The sequence below is a fragment of the Lissotriton helveticus genome, chromosome 2_1 (assembly GCF_964261635.1).
Source record: "Lissotriton helveticus chromosome 2_1, aLisHel1.1, whole genome shotgun sequence".
Lineage (NCBI taxonomy): Eukaryota > Metazoa > Chordata > Amphibia > Caudata > Salamandridae > Lissotriton > Lissotriton helveticus.
In genome coordinates this window covers 734,743,966-734,766,948 of record NC_136059.1, presented here as the reverse complement: position 1 = coordinate 734,766,948, position 22,983 = coordinate 734,743,966, and the positions used below count along the sequence as shown (strand labels likewise).

At 45.0% G+C, this 22,983-nt stretch overlaps 1 protein-coding gene and 1 non-coding gene across 5 annotated transcripts in view; one reads left to right on the top strand and one right to left on the bottom strand.

Moving 5' to 3' along the window:
- Positions 1-22,983, bottom strand: part of PAM (peptidylglycine alpha-amidating monooxygenase) — a 1,252,349-nt gene that overhangs the window by 953,166 nt on the left and 276,200 nt on the right. The window lies entirely within an intron of this gene.
- Positions 3,434-3,506, top strand: TRNAL-CAA (transfer RNA leucine (anticodon CAA)). The gene has a single exon. It is a non-coding gene; the product is annotated as a tRNA-Leu (tRNA).

Here is a 22,983-nt window from a genome sequence, read left to right as displayed (position 1 = left end):
TGGGAAACAATCTAACAATGGAATAGGAGTCCATGCGCATTGCCAACTAAGGGAGGAGTCACATAATACATTTTGAAATTGTTACATTGTTAGAAATTGTTCCAGGAATGTCATAAATATTATAATTCTTTGTCACATAATAACTCTTGACTCAAAATAGTTCGTAGAAAAAAACATGTTACGACTGTCCAAGCTCAATACTAGATGGCAGGAGTATGCAGAGCATGTGACTCGGCAGCCACACATGTACAAACAAATATTTATGACATATGAGATAAGAACAGATTAAAACAAAGCATAGGGCAGATTGCAACATACTCACATAGATGGAATTATTTACATGTCAATCATGATGGTTCTTTTATATGTAATTACTGTGACAAACCATTACATTTATTATTTTACTTTTCATGGCTTGTTCAATGATGCTTCGAATAGTAATTTGCCTCTGTCTAGAAAAGAAGAGACTCGTGTACAACTGGAAAATGAAGAGATCTGGCTCAATTTGTGAGACCCTATCAAGCATTATGTGGGCTTGGCTTCCTTATAGGGTGTTTCTCTAATTTACATTGCTCCCTTTGGCCACTCCCATTTTGCACAGCATCTGAAGTGATTTGGCGGTCCAGCTTAGTGTACCACCCAGTTTCTGTATGCATGCGTGGGTATGTCTAGACCACACACCTAGCTAGAAGCAACGAACACTAAGGGTGGAAGTCTGTAATTAAGTTTCATCATGACTGAAAATGAAGCATGATGTCCAAGAGTGGTGCATCCTATTATGTGAGAATGGCGTCCTCTGAAGAGGTGAGTTTTTGAAGTGGGGGCTTCAGCTTCCTTATGAATTGCAGCAGGGTTTGGGCTGTTCTGATGCTGATGGGGATAGAGAAAGAATGTCCTTTGTCTGGCTATGTCATGGCTTGTGGTGTGGTTCTATCCACTAGAGGTATGTTAATCATCTGCCAGGCATGAAGGGCTGCCAGTTCTGGTGGCTTTACATGTGATGCAGCTTTTCTTGAAGATGGTGCTAGCTTGGAGGGGGAGCCACTGCAGCACCACCAGGGCTGGAGTGATGCGCTCAAACACCTACGCTCACATGTTGCACTTTATTTGCAAACAAATGCTGGTACATGGGCAATGCTCCAAAATTCAAATGTTTGTCAACAGAAGGAGTGTTCTGTACTTATACCTATTAGTATATAAGTATAGGTGGAGATGGCATTTAATGACTGGTAAACAAAGCTTGGGCAGCAGGCTACATGTCTCTCTTCACTCATGATTGGTGCATAACTACCGCACAGTCACTATTTATTGGCCATACAGAGAGCAACTGAGATGCAGTTATTTGTTCAGTACTGAGAGGGTGAATAATTCGTGCCCCATTGTATTTAATAAAATCAAGCATTTTTCTCAAATAAACGAGGAGAATCATCATACCATTTAAAATGTACCGAATAGCTTTAAAGCATGCGAACATGCGGTGTTTGGGTTCACAAAGATTGTGATTTTACCAGTTTGGAAAAATTCAATTGCACAGAGACCTTGCTAAGCTGCAGATAGGGAAAGAACCCTTTCTCTGAATTCATAGAGTCCTTGAACATCTAACAAAACATGTAATATTCCCCTGGCAGCTGCAACATTCAAACAGCGACCCTCATTCAGCAACGCAATATCAATTCTCACTTAAGTGCTGCATTGTACATTAGTCAGTAAAGAATGTTTTCCCGAGATTATAAGGAACAATAAAAAGGTCAGTGCTGACGTAAGCAGAGACACTTCCTACCCAGCATGCGTAGCACCTAACGGGGAAGACGCCTGACCTTTATTTTTGTATACTAGCAAGAACATCCCACTGTGATAGGAGCGTGATTGTCTTCCAAAGCATGCTCGATACATTCTCCTCCGGGATATTAGCCATCATCAGCAGTAAAATTGCGGCTGATGAGAATCAATGCAATCCTGTCTCTAGAAGGAAGAAAGGGCGAGCATATACTTGTGGCCTTTTTAATGCGAAATATCCTCGACAAATCTATGGTATTATTGTTTAAAACCCGTGCCTTCCTGCGGGCATGCCAGAGTGCATTATGGATCTTCAGCTTGATGATTCGAAAAGATCCGAAGAAGGGGGAGTGGGGGGGGGGGGGGGGGCATTAAGAGCGTCTGCACCCAGCATGTGCCCCTTTGCAGCTCCCTCAAGGTGTCCTGTTCCCCCTATGATTATTCTCCATTTGGAGTTGGAACAGGCCACTTCTTGTCGGACTCAGACGGCCTCCCTGATGACAAGATGGCAGAAGGACCAGCAGCCACGTAAACTCAAGGTAATCTCTGGCTGACATCTTGTTAGCCCTGGTCAATTCACAAAAACCTAACAAAGGTTTACATGAATTTAGAAGCCTTCTTGGGTATGCCACTGAAGCACCTGATAAATCAGGGTTGAAAAAAACGAATTGGCGCTGAATTTCATCCCGTCTATAATCTAACTAAAAATACATCTGCAAGGGGTCAAACAGCATCTGAAAAGGGGGGGCCCTCGGCCCCCCCGCACGCATGGCGGCGCGGCGACCGTCGCCCCCACTATCTCCTTTGTTGCCATTCGGCGGTGGGGGCGTGCCCTGGGGGGCGCGGCCCACCGCCGGTTGGCTGGCGGCCACCTTGACCCGGATCCTGGGAAGTGGGTCCGGGTCAAGGGGGGCGGGCTAGAGGAGGGGCCACCTGGCCCCTCGGGAATAAAGAGATAGGGAGCGCCCAGGAGACCCCCTTGTCCCTGGACGCTCCCTCGCCGAAACGGTGTGCCCCGCGCTCGGGGCTTCTTTGTTTTAATAATTTTTCCCCCTTTATTTTCCAGGTGTGGCAAGCTGTTTCCTGGAGGAGCTAGCCGCGTGGAGCCAGCCGCTCTGGAGACCCGTGGGATGGGCAGAGCCTTCACGCGACTGCCACGGCCCCGCGCTCGGGGCGGAGTGATGGTCTCCTTTTTGTTTCCCTGCAGGGTTGGTGGCCAGGACGGCTGGACGGTTCTCCCTGAGGGCGATCGGGGGAGCCGAGGAGGGATAGCACCTCGTTCGCGCAGGGGGTCTGGACGGAAGATGCGCACGGCGATTGGAAACAGGGGAAGCGGCAGGACTGGCAACTCGGACCAGGGACAGGGCCCAGGAAGAAACACCGGAGGACGGCTGGACGGGCAGTGCATGGCTGCTTTCGGCGGAATAAGAGGTGATTAAGTTGAAAGGAAGTGCCCAGTTTTTGGATGTTGCGTGTTCGTGGGCTGTGCACACGGCTGGGTGGTCGGAAGGACCATGGGTGGCGGAGCTCGCACATTGACTGGCATGTCCCTAGGACATTGGGGTTTTTGTTTTTGCTGTTTGCATTTACTGTATTTAAGTGTCCTATGCCGCGGAGGGCCGCATGTGGGAAACTCCCTCCACGTGGGCTGGCCGGTGCCGAAATGGCTCAGTTGGTAGAGCTTTGGACGCAAGATCTGAGGGTCCCTGGTTCGATCCCGGGTTCTGGCAATGGTGTTTTTTAGACACATTATAAGTCAATAATATGAGGGAACCACGCGAGTGACATAGGGAGGTGTTCTGGCCTTGGGACGCATATGCTGTGTTTTAGTGTTTGATTCATTGCGTTTGGGGTTCAATGCCAACATTGTTTGGGAGGGCAATGGATAGATGAGAATATGAAACATTTAGGACCTTTGTAGATGAGTCTTTCGTTTTGAGGGTCAGAGGGCTTCTGTCATTGCTGATTAATGTTCGGTCCAATGAAGCAATGAAGCCCGCAGGGGTAGCAGAGGCAGGTTTGTCGCGCGCTGTCCACGAGAACATCGCGCCATGAGTTTAAATGAGACACAATAGCTTTCGCGCCAAATTCTCAAATTACTTATGCAGGGTCAATGAAGTCTCATGGTACTATATTGTTGAGATAAAGAAATAATCGTGAATAGATTTGGGCGTTCCAATTGAGAACGCGAATTATATTCATAAACATGTTGCTGCCTCTTCCGTCATTTCATGGCAGGCCACGGTGTCGCCCTGCGGCGGTTGCTAGAGCTCTTAAATTACTTATGCAGGGTCAATGAAGTCTCATGGTACTATATTGTTTAGATAAAGAAATAATCGTGAATAGATTTGGGCGTTCCAATTGAGAACGCGAATTATATTCATAAACGTGCTTCTGCCTCTTCCGTCATTTCATGGCAGGCCACGGTGTCGCCCTGCCACTTAATCTCCTATGTAAAGCGCTCCGATACCTGACTCGGTTCGGGTCCTGAGAGGGATTCACGGTGCTGCTCGTGTACCGCACTTGATGCGGTACCGGTGTTGTAAAATCCGTGACTTTACTGCCTGAGTGGTTTGCCCTAGGTACAACTTCTCATAAGGGCATTTTACAAAATAGAAGGAATTGGTTCGCATTTCAATTGGAAATGTAGTCTAGTCTGGACCCCCGACTAGAAGTGGGTACACATTCTTTGAATAATAATTTTCCAGTTTTATTTCAGTACACTAATAATTGGATTAATTAGTACTTGCCTCGGAATACTGAAAGGGTCTCGTAGGGAAAACATGTCCTTTTAAAGAAGTTTGAACTAATTCCGTGCGCTATCCTCCATTGCTAAGCTTATTAGAGAGCGAATTGGCATTTGTGAGGTAGTCCTCTTCAATGGTACAATACGTTCGGATACGGGGGACTTGCTCAAAGGGTAGAGTTCCTTCCAGTGTTCTTGGGTGCCCTTCGGGGACGTGTAATAATGTGTTGAGCTTTTATTGGTTTTGTGTACAAGTTACACGCTTATTCGCCTTCTATAACTAACATGGCTAGGTCCAAGAAATTGGCTTTCTCCGTATCATGCATCATGGTAAACACTCAGTCTGATTGTTAAGCCAGTTCTAAAGCTCATTCAACTTACCAAAGCATGTGACATAATTTATATAGCGGTATCACTTGTGATGCCATGTCAACAGATATTCTAGAGGGGCCTGCGGTGGCAGTGTCCTTGAGTTCACCACATCTTTATTCCCAGATATGGTCTCGTCTTGGGTGACATTAGAGAAGGGAGTCCTACATCACAAGCTGCCCCAGTAGTACAATAAACGGTTTGAAAAGGGTGTCTAGATATTGTGGGAGGGTTCTGCTGGAAACCACATGCAGAGATGACGGGGCTGCCTGGACTACCATTAGGGTGTTTGTGAAGTTTGGGCAGGATATAGATCAACCACAGGCAAAGTGGCTGTAACGGCTAGGGTGGTTGCTCTCAATTCTGGGGAACTGGGTTCGAGACTCTGTGATGACGCTCAACATCCCGTGAGTCTGGACAAAGCGCGTAATCTCCCTGTGCTTGACAAAACAGAATGTCCCGGATCACGGAACATTGTTATGTCCTTCGTAGTAAATTGAGACATTCAGGTGGGTGTTAAATAAATACTTCAGGGTTGGTCGTTACCAAATTGTGTGACATCTTAAGAGGAAGGCGATGTGTTCTGATAAAGTTGGTTTTGCAGTGTTTGTACTTCATTATTGCAAAAATACTGCGCTGGGCTATAGCTGTTGGGCTGGAGGCAGATCTGACTATGTCGCGATGTTGTGCCCTAAAAAATTTTAATGTTATTGTTATATTACTTTGTGTATATTATCGGGGTATATTGTTACATTAAGGTTATTGGGGGGCATGCTGCTGCCTTTCTAGCCGAAATTAGACTTGTACCTTGAACATTTCTTTCATCAGTAACCGGTGTAACGCAAGTGTGGTAAGGTAACACATCCCCAGCTCCTCAAGCAGTTAAGAATACAGTCAGCCCAAAAAACGGTGGCACCTACGCCATCTTAAATTGGCACTGGTGGTATCCGCTGTATTCAATGTGACCCGAGGTACACAAAGTCACCAATGCCCATCAACTGGATCGCATCCACGTGCCGGGGGGGACCCAGCAATGGGGAGCTTGGGCGTTTAGAATGCTCGGGTTGTACTTGGGTAGAATTCACAAGGCAGACGCAGCTCCCTGATGGGACGGGTCCCCACCAGGGGTGGTGAGTTACCCAAAATATGCTCTGTTGGCATTCGGTTGATGAGTTCAGTTCTGAAAAACTCATTGTCTAAATCAGAGCCCACGCTACATGGGGACATTAAACTTCACCTAGAGGATGGGATGGTTGGTGACATGCCTGGGCTGCTTATTCATGTCCCATAAGCACTTGCTATACTTTATCGAAGCCATGGTTGCTGCTTAGTTCTCTTACGCGAGGAACAGCCATCGCCATAAGTCAAATTTGTCATTATAGAACGACTATCAGTGGTCTGCTAGGTGATAGTTGGAACAATCATGGAACCATTCACGAATAGGGTATACCACCTTCCATTGGGGTCAACCTGGGGGTTAACGACATCTAAGGGTAGGGCTTAGCGGGACTGAGGGACAGTTTCCCAGGTCCCACCTTCCTTTGCAAGCCAAAGCAGAAAGCCAAACAATGGACTTAATTCATTGTGGAGCTAATCACCATATGGGGTGCTGTTCACTAATATAGGGGGGATATACGCCAGTCTTAACATTGCACCTGTCCAAACGCCCCCTTCATGGATGATAGGTTTAAACCAACATTATTAGTAAACTATCCTAGGGTTAGCTGTATTGCGTGCAGCCTTCAGGCTAAGTCTTGAAGGAATATAGAGCTACTTGTTTTACCACTCTTTAATGTCATGAATGAGTAAATGGAAAAGGGCAGGTGTATAACAACAAATATATGTATTTGTACTAAACACACCCCCTTTGGTTCAGTCAGTAAACTTATTTTACACACAGGTAAATCGGCCAATATACGTTGAGCCTAGGATAAGATTGGAGGCAAATGATTCGGTGTGAAGACCTCTATAGCACACAGTAATTTACCACCATATACGTTGAGCTCTAGGGGTACACCAAAGCCATATATTAATAATATGGTGGGGGAACCACGAATGGCATAGAGACAGGGCCTAGAGCCTCTAGAACGATTAATGGGGGTCCTGATAAAGATACACACCCTGATGTCACACCTAAAAGGTGCCCAAGAGCCTAGTTGCGGCATCACATAGTTCGGGGGATGCATGTGATCATGTCCGGGTGGCTGGGATGATATTTCCCAGAAGCCAAAGTGGCGTACTTAAAAGGTCCTTGGGGTCAGCTTAGGGCCTGGCGGAGTTTGGGCTGTGCTAGTTCTTTAGCCAACAACTGTGATACTGCACTGCTAAGTAAGCCGTCTTGTTTTAACACATAGATCCTATGCATAAAGACGTGGGTAGGAAACAGACAAACTGAGGCTATGCTTAACATTTGCTGTCGGCGTGTTGAGGTGTACGGATCTTAATATAAGTCTGACACGTGTACAGCAGTTATTGCCGGAAAGACTAATGGTGTGTGTCTATCTTTCCAATTTATGTATGACCGGGTCCATGGTTGATACTTGGAGTGCTCCATATCACAACAGCTGCAACAGGTGGACAGCCCAAGGGATGCTTACGTCAGTCACGGCTGGGTCCATGTCGGATATCTGAGGAGTACTCCACACCGCAACATCATCAGTGGGTGGACGTCAAAAGGAAAGCATACGTCGAGAAAGAAGACACCAAGGGCCCAAGTATTGCTGGCAGGTGTTAGTGTTACCCATTCCCTAAGGTGGAAGTGGGAATGGTTACCCAGGTTTTCTCGGTCGTTTTCTGGTTCTTGCAGTTTCTCAAACCTGCCACGCAGGGGAGGAACTCCTCACCAGAAGTTGAGGAGCTAAAAATGGTTACCCAGGTTTTCTTGGTCTTTTTCTGGTTCTTGCAGTTTCTCAAACCTGCCACGCAGGGGAGGAACTCCTCGTCAGAAGTTGAGGAGCTAAAAATGTGCCAGCACAAACAACGTGCCGGACGCAGGACAGGGAAGAGTGGGTTTGAGGGTCTGTGCCATGGTCAGTTCAGGAACTACTTTCAGGGACTTTTAGCTCAGCAACCCGACCCCCTGCCAGTGGTGATACCTCACCTAGGGGGGACTGAATGGGCCAAACTGGGGAGGCGAATACTCATTGAGGGGTTCATCTCCACTGTGGGTGGGTCTTCAGGACTAGCCCGGGTGGCACAGTGGGTGGGTCTCAACTGATCCCAGGGTGGCAAGGACCCGGTCAGGGCGTTGAATCACTCGATAAAGAGGATCAACACACAGTGGGACAAATTATTTCAAGCCCCGGTTCCAGATGATCCAACATGGGTGTATTTGTCCTACCTGGTAAGGGGAGTCCATTTGACGGAGGAAGGAAGGGGCCTGGGGTCTGGGCCTGGTTGGAAGGTTTGCTAGAGTGAGAACTTTCTAGGGTAGGTCTAGGCAGGGGGAGGCCAGATCGTCGGTTAACAATGCTGGCCTGTGGCGGTAAGGTCATTATCGGTGAGCACATATTTGAGGTCTGAGGGGGCGGGCATCATCCTATGGAGGTTCCCGCCCAGGGGGAGGGGCTTGCGGGCCACTCCCACAACTCCAGGGGCAAGGTAATGGATGCTACAAAGCAAAGGAGCGCGGGTAGGAGTAGTTCACGCTTTCCTTAGGCTGGTAGCCACCCCGCGCGCGTGGACTCACGACGCCACCGGCGCAGAGTAAGGGCCCTCCTTTAGTGGGTAAATGGAGTTCAGGGCGTAGACCGGGCAATTCCCGGGGTAACACTGCGCATGCGCACATCCAGAGGGGAGGCGCAGCTTGTAGGACCTGACACCGGTAGTGACCCTGCCATATGGCCAGAAATGTACAAAAATTCTAGATGAGGATGTTTAGTATAAGTTAGGAAAACAACCTGTATTAGAGTTTTGTTAAAGTCAGGCTCTCAAACTTATTGCTAAACCTAAATGTCCTGCTGAATTTTTGTATAAATTGTTGATTATGCAATTAAAAACCTTTTTTAATTTCATACTTTAATAAATACGGCCGGGCGACTAGCGCCCGCCTTCCAAAAAGTAAAGACGTCTCGTGTCCACGTTCCTGGGTATTGGGTGCCGGATTGGGGGGGAGGCGGCAGCTAGTCGCTGACCATGTGAAAAGGGGGGGCCCTCGGCCCCCCCGCACGCATGGCGGCGCGGCGACCGTCGCCCCCACTATCTCCTTTGTTGCCATTCGGCGGTGGGGGCGTGCCCTGGGGGGCGCGGCCCACCGCCGGTTGGCTGGCGGCCACCTTGACCCGGATCCTGGGAAGTGGGTCCGGGTCAAGGGGGGCGGGCTAGAGGAGGGGCCACCTGGCCCCTCGGGAATAAAGAGATAGGGAGCGCCCAGGAGACCCCCTTGTCCCTGGACGCTCCCTCGCCGAAACGGTGTGCCCCGCGCTCGGGGCTTCTTTGTTACCCCACCCACCATCCCTTGGAACAAAATGTTTGGTAGCAGTTCTTATGTCTGGTTGAATGGTAAGTTCTGGATGTACGGTCCACGGGTCTCACAGGGTAATAGAGATGAACTGTTGGTATATTTTGTTGATGCTTTTCTCTAGGAATTTTTCCCCCTTTTATCAAGTCATGTGTGAAGTGAACTGTATTTAATGCTATGTGTCTTTAGGCCTTTTTTCCCTTTGTAGCTATACGTTGATACTGTTTGAAGTGAACGGTGTTTAATGCTATGTATCTTTAGGCCTTTTTTCCCTTTGTAGCTATACGTTGATACTGTTTGAAGTGAACTGTATTTAATGCTATGTGTCTTTAGGCCTTTTTTCCCTTTGTAGCTATACGTTGATACTGTTTTATTAGCCAGTGTAGCTGTCCTTTAGAATTTTTTCCCATAGGTCGTCGTATTTATTAGGTATGGGGCATGCGGTAAGGTCATTATCGGTGAGCACATATTTGAGGTCTGAGGGGGCGGGCATCATCCTATGGAGGTTCCCGCCCAGGGGGAGGGGCCTGCGGGCCACTCCCACAACTCCAGGGGCAAGGTAATGGATGCTACAAAGCAAAGGAGCGCGGGTAGGAGTAGTTCACGCTTTCCTTAGGCTGGTAGCCACCCCGCGCGCGTGGACTCACGACGCCACCGGCGCAGAGTAAGGGCCCTCCTTTAGTGGGTAAATGGAGTTCAGGGCGTAGACCGGGCAATTCCCGGGGTAACACTGCGCATGCGCACATCCAGAGGGGAGGCGCAGCTTGTAGGACCTGACACCGGTAGTGACCCTGCCATATGGCCAGAAATGTACAAAAATTCTAGATGAGGATGTTTAGTATAAGTTAGGAAAACAACCTGTATTAGAGTTTTGTTAAAGTCAGGCTCTCAAACTTATTGCTAAACCTAAATGTCCTGCTGAATTTTTGTATAAATTGTTGATTATGCAATTAAAAACCTTTTTTAATTTCATACTTTAATAAATACGGCCGGGCGACTAGCGCCCGCCTTCCAAAAAGTAAAGACGTCTCGTGTCCACGTTCCTGGGTATTGGGTGCCGGATTGGGGGGGAGGCGGCAGCTAGTCGCTGACCATGTGCAGTTGTTTAAATTCTAACGAAAACCTGTTAAAATGTGTATAAACTATCACAAAGTACCTTAAATAGAGACACAACCCTTGGAAATTGCTGAATTATCACATATTTTATTCATTTATCTTATGTATAGTAGTTATATCGCGCGCAATTATCACATATTTTATTCATTTATCTTATGTATAGTAGTTATATCGCGCGCACCTAGCAACATGGGCAGAGGACGCTTTATAGAAAAACAAATAAAAGTACAGTGAACACAGGAGGTGGGTTAAAAGGAAAGAAACGGTCAGCATGGGATTTGAGAGGCGCAGATACTCTTCATGGGAAATGATTTATACTTAACGCCAGAAGAGGTGAGTTCTCAGGTTCCTTCTGAAGTGCAGAAGGTGGTCATTGGTCCTCGTCTTCACAAAGATTGTTCTAGAGTCTAGGAGCCAAGCATGGGAAATCCTTTTTCAGGGTCTTGGAATTTTTTACTGTTAGAATTTTCAAAATCATATGAGCTTTGTTCCTGTTACTTCTCTCTCCGGAGTCCTTGAGTTTGCTAGTCAGGTAGGACCCAGGTTTATGACTTTATGGGTAACACAAGCAACTTTAAAGTGAATACTATCATCCAAGAGTAACCAATGGAGGTCATTCAGGATGGGGGTGAGGTGATCAGAAGCATATTTCATGAGGCAATCGGACGTGTGTAGGATGACTGTGAGAGGGGCGAGATTAGCCTTGAGGAGTCCTGCAAGCATGGCAGAAGAGCTTTATGACACGCTATATATAAAAAATAAAATAAAAAGCTATATTTGTTGGTGGTAGAAACGCAATCCAACAAAAGAAATATGCAACTTCTTATGGACCAAGAAAGGGTTCCCTTTTGCAAAGAAGCTCATTCACATTTCGAGTCACTCATATGCCACTCACAATAACATCACAGGAAGGTAAGGAGTGCATTTTTGTGATCGATTGCATTTTTAAAGGAGCAGGGCTCCATTTTTTTCAACTTTGTACTATAAACATTTCAGTCTATAATTTGCAAACTGTACTTCCTAGATTTTTAAATGTCAAAGACTTTAGGTACTGGGGAAGTTGGTAGTTAAACCTGATCAAACCACATTGCCAGAGGCTAAACTAATGAATTCCCTACAGTAAAGGATGGGAAGACACACTAGCACAGCCTCAATTTTTGGTCATCTGTCGCAGTAACCAGATAGTTTCCCCCGGATTAAATACACATCGGTTTTGAGGGGTAGAGACTATGATACATTGGAGGGATCCATGCAGTGTGCCAGCACGGCTGTGACTTTTCTCACCGACCCCTCGGAGAGAAGATGCAACGGCCAGAATCCTCATCACCAATGATGCAAGTCCAGGAGAGCAGGTAAGTTTCACAAATATATTTATTGTAGAAATACAAGTAAGTTCCAACGTCGTGAAACAACGACAGAGGCTCCTGCTCCCAACCCGCTCCATCCGACTCTCCTGTTTTAACCGTCATCCTAAAGTTCTGCTCAGGAACGTTCCTAAAAAGGAACCCTCGCGATCATGACCAGGACACAACACAAGCTTGACATGTCTGTCATGCTGTGACATACTTTTGTTGATTGTGTCAAATGTACAGCTTCATCTCAAGCTAGTTTTTTGACTCCGTGTCCAAGGAACAGAAAGGGTCAGATAGCACCAGGGACTCAGCAGATCTCCATGGCCCAGCTTCACAACCCAAACTTAGTCTCTACTGAGCCAGTTGTTGGCAGTTCTCTATGGACAACATATATAACAAGCCAGACCTATTGGCATTGCCCGTGCTTGTTCACAAAGCGTGCAAGGCATAAGGGATTGCTGCTAAGCGGCCTCTGCCATTGGTGACAACTTCAAGCATTGCAGCCAATAGAACGCTGCAGTCTGGATCTTATCATTTTGCCTTTATGGTGAAGCTGATGGCCATAAAAAGCTCAGCATTCAGAATGTTACTAGCCAAAATCCCAGGGCCGCCTGGGCCAAGCCTGCCACAGGAACACTTAGGGCCATGCCGTGGCCACGTGAGTCTTGAACTTTATCTGTACAGCTTCAGACACTTTTGAGCATCAGTGAGTGATTCTCGACCATGGGATTGCCATGCAACCTCTAAACTGCTGTCTCGTGCAGTCTGCGCCTCCTAATATGGATGGAGAGGTCTCCACTCTTTCACAAGCTACGCACAACGCGTGGGAGGATTGTGAACCCTTAAAAAGAGTAACGTTATGGAATAAAGACCCATTTGTAAAAAAAAAACCTGAGGGTCTGTCTGTTTATGTTCATAGATGGAAATAAAAGCCTAATAACCAACTTCAATTTTTAATTGTATTCCATTGTGATATAACCTTGGAACAGTGTTATTTTACACACTGAGCACAAGATTATTTTTATATGTAGAGAAATGTACGATTGCAATGCATTCATTTCATGTTTCAGTAGATTTGTATTTGTTTAACGGCTGTACAAGGAGCTGCAGCGGTGTGCAGAGAGGCTGCTGAGATGGGACTTTGGCAGTACCAGAGCAGGCCCTGTTACAAGGGGGGGGGGGTTACACAGATGGAGGCCGTAACCTGCTAGCACCCTCGGTCACTGTTCACCACGGTAAAACAGATGTATATTATTATAACCGAGAAGTGACTCGCTTGCAGCTCCTGAATCTCAGGCCCAGACGCTCGTGTGGCCAGTAGTCTCCGTTGTGAGCGGAATGATAGTGACGTCAGGGCCGTGAGTTCGATCCCCGTGCGGGGGACAGCTGTTACATAAAGCGGGGACAAAATGCAGTGATGCACGGGGCTTGTCGTTTTCCCGTGCCCTGCGCTGCCCTGGGGGGAGGGTATCACGGGCGACCCTCCTTCCCCAACCCCCCTCCGTTTCACATGGGGCATGCCAGCGAGCGCCTTGAGTGGGTGGGGTAACCTGGTGCGGGGTCACTGTTGTGATGTGGCCGCGCGTGCACTAACAGGGAGGCACAATTGCAGCACTTTTGAAAGGCGGTGAGAGAGCCGCCCGCCGCTCACCCACTCGTCCCTTACACCTCACAGCACACGTATTCAACTTTAGGCATTTCTGTTTTGCTGGACTGCCTTATCTCGTTCTTCCCCTCAGGTCCCCCCTCTCGCCAATCTCAGCCTCTGACTCTTCTTCCCCCCACCTCTCTCTACCCCTTTTGATGTTTTTTTTCTCCATTCACTCTGTAAATATGTAATATTTAATTGTCCAAGCCTAATCACTGGTAAAATGTAATCATGAGTAAATTTACTATTTGTATATATTACCTACTGGCGGTCGCCAGTAGGTATATATAGTTAGGATTTTTTCTCTATGGGATTTTTGAAAATTCTATGTCTAATAACTTTGGCGTTTGTGGACGGAATTGGCTGAAATTTTCAGGAAAATGGAACATTTTGTTTCTGAGCAGCCCCTGAAAATTTGGGGGGGTTTCGTCAAGGGGGGGCCGAGAAAAAAGGGGGGTCCCAAAACGTGTTTTTAACATTGAGTTTTCCATAGGGCGGTTGGCCTCACTTTTAGCCCGAATGGCTGAATGGATTTGCACGAAACTTGGCAAAATTGTAGGGACTGGTAGCCCGATGTGCCTTTTGTAGGTCTCAATATATGTGCTACAGTGGATTTTGAGAAATTAACGTTTAAAAAAAGATATATATCTGTAACAGCGGACCGGGCAGCGCTCCAGTACGCGTACTTTTCGCGCAACGGAGCTTTGTGAAGCGAAGCTGATTGGTTCTCCGGCGTCTGTAAACATTCCAAACAGTCCGTAGCGGCCGCCATCTTGTCTCTCGGTAGGATCGAGAGACAAGAGGAGGCCAAAGCGAAGGGGCAAATGACCATAAGGGGGCATAGTAGATCCTCGCTGACCCCCTAGGTTTGATGTGGAGGTTTTAAAAGGGCCCCGCGGGTAAAAAAAAAATAATAATAATAATAATCGAACGGCTGAATGGATTTGCACGAAACTTGGTAAAATATTAGGGACTGGTAGCCCGATGTGCCTTTGCTAGGTCTCAATATATGTGCTCCAGTGGATTTTGAGAAATTAACGTTCAAAAAAAGATATATATCTGTAACAGCGCTCCGCTTCGCGTAACGGAGGTTTGCGAAGCTGATTGGTCATTCTGTCACTGGGCTATAGTTGGGCTACATCTGGCTGATATTTGGGCTACATTTGTTTTTTTTTGTCTCTGGCGGCCATCTTTGGGCTACATTGGGCTACATTGGGCTTCATTGGGCTTCATTGGGCTACATTGGGCTACATTTGGGCTCCAACATATATATAGGCCAATGTAGCCCAATATATATTTTTCAAAGTTAATTTTCGTAAAAACCACTGGAGCATATATCTTGAGACATAGCAAAGGCACATCGGGCTACCAGTCCCTACAATTTTGCCAAGTTTCGTGGAAATCCATTCAGCCGTTCGAGCTAAAAGTGAGTCCAACCGCCCTATGGAAATGAAGGAAATGAATGGGTAATTTGTAATTAGCAAATAGCTCATCGCAAACTAGGAATGGTAAAGAATCGCTATTTATTCCTTAAAGTTCGCTATTTAGGAAATGCAAAAAACTTTGATGATACATATGGCGGTTCATCTCTAACAAGATAAGAAGCATAGGGATAGATTTATGATGACTGGCGCATCACCAGGGATGTGTTAGTCATTCTGTGCCGCTGTTCCGTCACCTATGGTGTGCTGCATTTACAATGCGGCGCATCATGGGGCAAAAACAGCACAGATGCGTGATGTATCTGTGCCGTAAAGGAGGCGCATTGCTGGAGTTGTATCGCAAGTGTGATGAAGCTCCAGCAAGGGTCGGGGGTGCCCCTGTCGCAGGGTTTCTGTTCTCACACAGAACTGTGGACAGAGGATTGGAACCTCGGCGAATTAGGGTGCCCCAAAACTCACCTTAGTAATCAAAAACCCCTTAGCAAGCTAGGTACAGTGTCACATTGGATATAACAAACTCTCAATGTTTAGACAATCCAGAATATGAACTTATAGTACCTCAGGATACGTGGAACTCATGAACAGTCGGTCGTTATATATTTCTTAGAAACCAGAACATGGAGTTAAGAAGAACACATGTGTATTTGAAATGTTTATTTACTAATGCCGTCTTCTCAGGCGTAGTATCTTAGATAATACAAGTACACATATTATCAGTAGCAAAATTACCAGCATAGTTACTAGTACATAAAAAGCGAATGGTGACAGTATGTTAACATGCTGTAAATGAATAAGAGTTAGCAACACTTATAAGCAGCCACGGGCCGTGGAGGGAGTTACGGTGGGGCAGGGAGGCGGGGAGGGGGAGGGGCAGGGTGGAGAGGGCTCCACCCTGCCCCTCCCCCTCCCCGCCTCCCTGCCCCACCGTAACTCCCTCCACGGCCCGCGGCTGCTTATATCTCACCCTGCCTAATACACATATTATATTATTTGCTAAGAAGGTCTGTTTGTGTTGGTTTAGGGCGTGCCCATACTTTAGTGTCTTAGATTTGAAGGAATCACATCAGCATACACCAGCTCTCTCTTCATGTGAACCGCATCAACTGTTGTGTATGTGTGTTCGGCAAAGCAATATAAAACCCGCCTCATGCCCAGAATTGGCAGAAGCTGCACTTATGTTATGAGTATGAAGTCGTGGAGATCAGACCTCATAACAATTCTGTATCGTGTTGTTCTTGAAACTTCAGCACTCGCTGTACAGATATAGTTTAACAAGCAAAGCAGATAGTAGAGCAATAACATATTATTCTCATGTAAACCACGATGAACTACTAGGTTGAAAGCTAAAGCAACAACTAAGTGTCGTGTGCAGAAGTTGCAAAAAAGGAAAAATGGCGTTTAAACCGGTAATGAGCCCATGCTAACTTAACACGGTGTAAAGATATCCAGGACCTAGATGACACCTCCCCATGATCCGGAAACGAACTGAATAAGATAATAGAAGTGCCATCTCATGAGAGCAGATTGCAACTTTATATGTGGACGGTCCGCAAGGTAAAACATTAAAAACTAGGAAAATTTAATGCTAAAGAAAAATAAAACAGCCAAGTACTTTATCGAGTCTTAAGCCAATAGGCAAGCTAAATAATAAAAACTTGACAAATAAGTCAATGAATTGTCAATGAAATGCTAGTACTCAGCATATCAAACATGAAAAAGGTCTATGACATAACTGTGTATGCAAAATAAGCTGCAACAGCCTCCAATAGGAAGTCACCGTCTTCATCCGAAAAGAGTTCAGCCATCCAATTTAAAAGCGGAAAAGAACATACGTGCTCTCCCAGCACCGGATCCTCTATCACCATCAGAGGACAGCTCAGTGGGTTTTCAAGAAAGCTCTGTTCCAAGAAAGACTGTGTTGCCGCCAGTAAATTCCAGGGACCAATTAGTCCATGCATCAATGCCACAGCCATAATCCTTTCGCCAGGACAAACCAACTCGTGAGTAATGATAGGAGTCATCAGCTGATTAAAGTCGACGTCAGGAGAAACCGGTCCGCAGAGACACAAATCAATGGCCCAATCGAAATCACAGGTCAGGCAGTGAAATACAGGCTGGACACAGGTGAAGTAGGAGAATCGAAAAGATAATCCATATGCCGTGCTCAAAGTCGCCAGCGGCAGTGTGCCATAATATTCAAGCATGCGGTTGCGAAACCGCGTCAGTAGCTGTTGCGCGGGGTCTTGCACAGGAAGGACATCCATATTTAAAAAGACAAAAAACCACTAGCGCGCCAGCTGCTAATGCAAGTAAAAATGGGAACCCTCCAAACAAGGATGAAAAAATAGAATGGAAGAAAGCAGGGATGACTCCAAAAATCTTTTCAAATGAAGTCACGAGACCACTGCTAACAACTTTAAAAAAATGTGCAAGGCCTTTTGTGGAGGATGCGTTAAAGATAGTTCGAACCATCGCTCCGAAATGCAGAGGCAAATCAGTATTGAAAAGGGTCTGCACCTCTGTACAGGTGTTCGCTATGTGAAGCACGAAAGTTTCACGGGCCGAACTCAAGGCCACCTCTCTCTGAGACAAAAGAGCTCTTATTCTTGCCATGCCGTTGAAATCTGCTCCCAAGGTTGGTATTTGTGGCCAGATTGAAAACTCCCTATGTTCATGTGTGGGAGGAAATAGAACATTTCTGCAGCAAATAACCCGTTCACTTACTGTTACGATAAAAGGAATACTTTTAATTAACCCAGAACAATCTTCATTATTGAGCATCAAATAACTACCATTTTCCAACAACTTGAACGTGGGGATGATAGCAGGAACTGGCGTGCCTTGCAACACGCAAGCCATATTTGGTCGGTGTTTGTTGCATGAACCGTGTAACTGTATGTGCCTACACATTAGTGAATGATCTGGCGTCTCAGTGCATTCCTCTCCATTCAGATAAACTTCTTGATCATCTTTGAAACATCTGTATGTGTATGGAAGCGACCAGACCTCATGAAGAAAAGCACTACCTAAAGGTTCATAACGACCTATTGGTATATATTTCATACAATTTGAAAACTTATATAAAGCAAAAGGCAGCGTTATTAAACCGTGGATAAGGCACGTTGCCAAAAAACCCGCAATCCTCTGCTGATGATGTCACTGAGCATGTCATGAATGATGTAATATGTGACATCATCAGCAGTGGATTACGGGTAATAGTATCTCTAGTTTACTCCCCTATAGCTGTCTTTCTTTTAACATAAGTGTCTGTTTCCTTCCCTTATACTTACTGTTCTTTTTAAAAAAAAAAAATTTTGGTTCACTTCCGGTTCGCGTACCGGCGAGCGAACTGGGAAGCGAACTACGAGAAATGGAGGTTGGCACAGTTCCAAATATTGTACCAATTTTTTAATAACGGGGAGGTAGTTCTGAAAAGAACTTTTTTTTTATTGTTTTTGTTGTTTTATATTTTTTTATTATTTTTCTGAACATTTTTTTACTTTTTTTGAATTTTTCTGAACAGTTTTATATTTTTTGGGGTTTTTCTTGGAGGGGGCAATGAAAACGATTCATTGTAAAGGGCTCAACAGGAGCAACAAAACAAAAAAAAAGTATTTATTATTTGGGGCGTTTCGTACAAACTTGCATATGATAGTCAATAGCTCTGTTGATCAGAGTGATGCTTCTTTCTCCGTAGCAAATGAATCCACTGCAATATACGCAGACTTGTTTTACTTCATGAAATCTCGTTTGTATATTTGGCACCATCTCCCTGCCCTCTGGTCCCGTTACTTCCGGTACAACAGATCTTCTGGCCATAATAGGGAGATTATCTAGGTCGTTACGAAACTGTGCAGCACTGTAGTTGTTAGGATGCCACCTAGTCATATGGCGATGCATTGTGTAGTTTCCAAAACTGTATTTTTTGTCGGTCCCTCTGGACAGTCTATCTTGACATATAAGGCAAGTTACGTATCTTGCATTTACTTTTTTCTGACCTTTGGGAATTTTAAAAAATTGCCAAATGAAGTTTTCTTTCCGGTGAGACGTCCTGGGCTCCTCAAGCAAAAAGTGCCTCTCTTCGTGCTCGTCGTCCTGTTCCTCTTCTTCCTCTTCTTGCTGAATTATAACTTGAGCAGGTGGTCCACTCTTCCTTGGATGTGGTGGAGGTGGTGGGGAAGCACCAGCTGAAGCTACTAAAGAAGCCATTGCTCACTGGTAACAAAGGGTCTTTCTCTCACAATGATGAAAGTCAGAGTGAGGAAAGAAGGAGGGATTTTCATCATTTGGGAAAAACAATAGTTCTCAACCAATGAAAAGTGTTCATTTTAGATTATATGACCTAGTCTTACATCATTAGGAAACCAAAAGTGAAATGAACCAATGAAAAGTGTTATTACCAAGTCACATGACCTGCTGTGTTTACGTTAAGCGCTTTGCAGGGCCTCCCGGTTTGCTTCCAGAAACCTGTGCTTTGCGACTCGGTAAGCGTACCAGTTCGCTAACGTAGCACGTCATATGACGTATCACGCGACAACGCGAAACGTCATGCGGACGGGAGGCGTCACGATGTTGTTTTCTAACGCGGCAGTTGCGGTAAAGAAACGTTTACCGGCTCGCGGTCTATTTCGCGGCATCAAGGTCAGCTAACGGGAAGCTTCCCGATTCGCGAAGCGGGAACGAAGAAAAAAAAATATTTAAAAAAAGTTATTAATAAACATATAAAATATATTTTTGGATTTAAAGAAGAATACATTTTACAGCTACAGATATTAGCTGTTAAAAAACCAATGAAATTCACTGAAAAAACCATAGGTTATAGACCATATATAGTTAGGAATTAGCATTTACAAAACCTTGAAAATTCACTGAAAAAACCATAGGTTATAGACCATATATAGTTAGGAATTAGCATTTAGAAAACCTTATTTTACTCACACAAAACCATTGAAATTCCATATATAGTTAGTTGCACTAACTATATATCGCGCACCCGCAATCCACTGCTGATGATGTCACATATTACATCATTCATGACATGGTCAGTGACATCACTGATGACATCACTGATGACATCTCAAATGACATCACTGATGACATCACTGATGACATCTTAAATGACATCACTGATGACATCATGACACACCAATACCAGTTACTACATACGCACTCACTGATTCCTACGTCTACACACACATTCACTCATTCACCCATACAATCACTCATACATACAGTCACTCATTATTACAACACTATCATATGCACTCATACACCTATGCAGACAGTCACACACTGCCACTCATCCATGGAGTTACTCACACACCAAGTCAGTCCTGTAAAGAATCAATCACACTTCCATTTCTTCATCTATACAGTTAAACACAGAACACCATACTTCAGTGACATCACTGATGACATCACTAATGACATCTGAAATGACATCACTGATGACATCTCAAATGACATCACTGATGACATCATGACACACCAATACCAGTTACTACATACGCACTCACTGATTCGTACGTCTACACACACATTCACTCATTCACCCATACAATTACTCATACATACAGTCAGTTATTATTAGAACACTATCATATGCACTCATACACTTAGTCAGTCCTGTGAAGAATCAATCACACTTCGATTTCCTCATCTATAGTTAAACACAGAACACCATACTTTTCACACATATACTAACACATACTTACTCTCTTATACAATCACTGATACAAGTACACATTGATATGCACAGTGTCACACACCTCCCAGCCAGCCACACACACACTCAGTCTTCCATCCATCCAGTCATTCTTCAATATGTAAAACGTATTTAAACTTTACAAAAACACACAGACACTAGATGATGTCATCAGTGATGTCATCAGTGATGTCACTGACCATGTCATGAATGATGTAATATGTGACATCATCAGCAGTGGATTGCGGGTGCGCGATATATAGTTAGTGCAACTAACTATATATGGAATTTCAATGGTTTTGTGTGAGTAAAATAAGGTTTTCTAAATGCTAATTCCTAACTATATATGGTCTATAACCTATGGTTTTTTCAGTGAATATATATATGTATAACTCTAACCACTAGTATATGTAGTAGACCTTTGTACTTACTACCATTCCTATGAGTTTAGAGTTTATCCGTTTGTATCTCTTCCTTGAGTGACTTTACAACTTGTACATTAGCAATTTTTTTGTGTGTTTATCTCTTCGTTGTGTGATTTTAAAACTTGTACATTAGCAAATTTTTCCTGTTTGTATCTCTTATGTAACTCGTGTAATCCAAAGTCCTTATGTAACGCAACTGGTTCTTTTGTAAATCGGTCTGACACCTTCGGGTAATGTTCTCGCTATATAAAATCGCATTAAATAAGTACATAAATACAAATAGGAGCTTTACTTATTATGTTTTTGCGAATGTGGCCCGTTAGGTCCATTGTTCTGTAAGCTGTTTCGCATCTTCTGGTGTAGCCTAAAAAAGTGCACGTTACATAGTGTGAATGCTGTGACAACGGAAGGAACCCTCTTTACAGATGGCAAAAAACATTGGCGACATGACAATTTTACAAATTGCAAGACCAAATACGCAGTTTATGCCATCACATGCCCATGCAAAAAAGTCTATATAGGCAAAACAACTCAAGAAGTGCGTCAACGCATTATCCAGCACAGATCCCGGATTAACAATAAAGTCTTGACAGCACCCCTGGTGTCCCATTTTTTGAAAAAGGAACACTCGGCCAATGATTTAAAATGGACAATCTTAGCAAGCATTAAGAACATTCCAGGGGCGGACGGGGACCCTGACGCACGCCTGGCCCAAAAAGAGGCCTACCTCATCTTGAGATTTAATACTGCCATGTCTGGACTCAATGATCTTAACGAATTCAGTAACCTGTAGATATCTTGTCTGCGGCGATTGTCTGTCTCCGCTTGCTGCTGCTCATGTGTCCGCTAAGTTTTCAATTGCCGACATCTTCCTTAACGTATGTGTCCCTTTGACATCACAAGGGCACAGGTCCCCTACTGTGAACCCCCTCTTTGAGCCCCCCTTTCCAATCCAGCAATGGACACCGCGCTATTACGCAATTTGGAACTACATATCCCAAAATGCACGAGGACTCGGCCCGCATTAAATACAATTGGACACGCCCCCCCTGGCTTCGACTTGTCATTCAGTATCGCCTGGGTGCCGGTTGCAGGGCTTCATTCCATCGTCTCTGAAGTAAGTCCCACAATACAAATGTTAGTTTTGTTGAGCGAGCGCTATATTATACCTTCTCTAAAACGCCCATTCTCTGTCCCTGCAGTTGTTCAACTCTTGCGGCGGCTGCCGCCTGCGTACGCGCATAAATAAATCCATATGCCTACATACGAAGGTAGGATTTTATATGTTATTACATCTTCTTATCACGCTGAAACATTCAGGACTATACTAAGAAGTGCTCTTGCTTCTTTTAGGCGCTCCAAAATCGTATACCATCCACTTTAGGTGCACCGGCACCCCAACCACTTCCTAGTGTCTACCACATCGAGGTATGTGCCAAAATTCATGTATTTAACATGGGGGCTCATAGGGACTTTTATAAGACCGATAGTAACTAAGGTTTTGTACACCATCTTATTCACAGGGAGTATCCTGACACCCCAAGTATAAGGTACTTGCACGTTTTTTTACAGTGTTCGAGTTTCAGTGAGTTGTTAGTTAGCTCATCATTGATACCATTTTTTAACTTAATTCACAGTGACAACGACCCCCCCAGTCCATGTCCTGAGGAGAACCCGTTAATCGTTGTTGGGTTCGAAACGCGTCGGCGTCCAGTTCCACCAAGATACCAAACTACTAGGGCGTAATAGGAATAGAACTCACACATTTCTACACTGTTGTATAGTTTATGTGTTTTCCTATTTTCCGCACCATGTGATAAATTCACTGTGTATTCTGTGGTGGGTGAAACAAGTAGGCTAGTACTTCATCTTTCCGGTCCACGTGTTCAATTTGTATTCAGGATTGGTGCCTCAATGATGTAATTTGCTGAGGCATTGCACAGTTG